The sequence below is a fragment of the Maudiozyma barnettii genome (assembly GCF_903064755.1).
Source record: "Maudiozyma barnettii strain CLIB 1767 genome assembly, contig: KABA2_05, whole genome shotgun sequence".
Taxonomy (NCBI): Eukaryota; Fungi; Ascomycota; class Saccharomycetes; order Saccharomycetales; family Saccharomycetaceae; genus Maudiozyma; species Maudiozyma barnettii.
Genome location: NW_024545242.1, coordinates 126,317 through 128,816, shown reverse-complemented (window position 1 = coordinate 128,816; position 2,500 = coordinate 126,317). Strand labels below are relative to the sequence as shown.

Genomic DNA, 2,500 nt, shown 5'->3' with positions numbered 1-2,500 from the left:
CTTTTGCCGCTTCACTCGCCGTTACTGAGGCAATCCCGGTTGGTTTCTTTTCCTCCGCTTATTGATATGCTTAAGTTCAGCGGGTATTCCTACCTGATTTGAGGTCAAACTTAAAGAGTACTGTTTGCCAGGGTCCTTGTAGCAATGCTAAAAGCACTTCCCGTTAGCCAGAAGACAACGTGCCGGAGTTGGTAAAACCTAATACGACATGCCGTGCTCCTGCGAAAAGACGCAAAACACCAGCTGCAATGGCCCAGCGGCCAACAATTTCAAGTTAACTCAGAAGAGAGTGTCACTCACAACCAAATACAAGTATTTGAGAAGGAAATGACGCTCAAACAGGCATGCCCCCTGGAATACCAAGGGGCGCAATGTGCGTTCAAAGATTCGATGATTCACGGAATTCTGCAATTCACATTACGTATCGCATTTCGCTGCGTTCTTCATCGATGCGAGAACCAAGAGATCCGTTGTTGAAAGTTTTGAATATTTTGGTTACTGTCAGAGACAGATTTGTGTTGACGATGTATAATAAAAAAGGTTGTTTGTGTTTTGTGTGGACAGATGCAAAAGCAACTGCCCGATAAAGTATAAAATACTCCACAGTGTGTAGAATAACCAGCGTGAAATGGAAACGCCCGCTTGCCGCGCACTTAAGCGCAGGCTCGCAAGACATCTCCCGCCAGAATCCATATTTCTTTAATGATCCTTCCGCAGGTTCACCTACGGAAACCTTGTTACGACTTTTAGTTCCTCTAAATGACCAAGTTTGTACAAATTCTCCGCTCTGAGATGGAGTTGCCCCCTCCTCTAAGCAGATCCTGAGGCCTCACTAAGCCATTCAATCGGTACTAGCGACGGGCGGTGTGTACAAAGGGCAGGGACGTAATCAACGCAAGCTGATGACTTGCGCTTACTAGGAATTCCTCGTTGAAGAGCAATAATTACAATGCTCTATCCCCAGCACGACGGAGTTTCACAAGATTACCAAGACCTCTCGGCCAAGGTTAGACTCGCTGGCTCCGTCAGTGTAGCGCGCGTGCGGCCCAGAACGTCTAAGGGCATCACAGACCTGTTATTGCCTCAAACTTCCATCGGCTTGAAACCGATAGTCCCTCTAAGAAGCGGACAACCAGCAAATGCTAGCACCACTATTTAGTAGGTTAAGGTCTCGTTCGTTATCGCAATTAAGCAGACAAATCACTCCACCAACTAAGAACGGCCATGCACCACCACCCACAAAATCAAGAAAGAGCTCTCAATCTGTCAATCCTTATTGTGTCTGGACCTGGTGAGTTTCCCCGTGTTGAGTCAAATTAAGCCGCAGGCTCCACTCCTGGTGGTGCCCTTCCGTCAATTCCTTTAAGTTTCAGCCTTGCGACCATACTCCCCCCAGAACCCAAAGACTTTGATTTCTCGTAAGGTGCCGAGTGGGTCATTAAAAAAACACCACCCGATCCCTAGTCGGCATAGTTTATGGTTAAGACTACGACGGTATCTGATCATCTTCGATCCCCTAACTTTCGTTCTTGATTAATGAAAACGTCCTTGGCAAATGCTTTCGCAGTAGTTAGTCTTCAATAAATCCAAGAATTTCACCTCTGACAATTGAATACTGATGCCCCCGACCGTCCCTATTAATCATTACGATGGTCCTAGAAACCAACAAAATAGAACCAAACGTCCTATTCTATTATTCCATGCTAATATATTCGAGCAATACGCCTGCTTTGAACACTCTAATTTTTTCAAAGTAAAAATCCTGGTTCGCCAAGAGCCACAAGGACCCAAGGTTAGCCAGAAGGAAAGGTCCGCTTGGAATCCCAGTACACGAAAAAATCGGACCGGCCAAACAGACCCAAAGTTCAACTACGAGCTTTTTAACTGCAACAACTTTAATATACGCTATTGGAGCTGGAATTACCGCGGCTGCTGGCACCAGACTTGCCCTCCAATTGTTCCTCGTTAAGGTATTTACATTGTACTCATTCCAATTACAAGACCCGAATGGGCCCTGTATCGTTATTTATTGTCACTACCTCCCTGAATTAGGATTGGGTAATTTGCGCGCCTGCTGCCTTCCTTGGATGTGGTAGCCGTTTCTCAGGCTCCCTCTCCGGAATCGAACCCTTATTCCCCGTTACCCGTTGAAACCATGGTAGGCCACTATCCTACCATCGAAAGTTGATAGGGCAGAAATTTGAATGAACCATCGCCAGCACAAGGCCATGCGATTCGAAAAGTTATTATGAATCATCAAAGAGTCCGAAGACATTGATTTTTTATCTAATAAATACATCTCTTCCGCAAGGTCGAGATTTTAAGCATGTATTAGCTCTAGAATTACCACAGTTATACCATGTAGTAAAGGAACTATCAAATAAACGATAACTGATTTAATGAGCCATTCGCAGTTTCACTGTATAAATTGCTTATACTTAGACATGCATGGCTTAATCTTTGAGACAAGCATATGACTACTGGCAGGATCAACCAGATA

At 45.0% G+C, this 2,500-nt stretch overlaps 3 non-coding genes across 3 annotated transcripts in view; all 3 read right to left on the bottom strand.

Moving 5' to 3' along the window:
* The window catches only part of 25S-rRNA, a 3,394-nt gene extending 3,284 nt beyond the window's left edge, over positions 1-110 (bottom strand). The window contains exon 1 of the ribosomal RNA XR_005960672.1: positions 1-110. This exon is cut by the window's left edge and continues 3,284 nt beyond it. This is a non-coding gene — a ribosomal RNA (25S-rRNA).
* A 215-nt stretch (positions 111-325) lies between these two features.
* 5.8S-rRNA lies at positions 326-483 on the bottom strand. Its single transcript, XR_005960671.1, has one exon. It is a non-coding gene; the product is annotated as a 5.8S-rRNA (ribosomal RNA).
* Positions 484-700: 217 nt separating this feature from the next.
* 18S-rRNA lies at positions 701-2,500 on the bottom strand. The gene has a single exon (XR_005960670.1). It is a non-coding gene; the product is annotated as an 18S-rRNA (ribosomal RNA).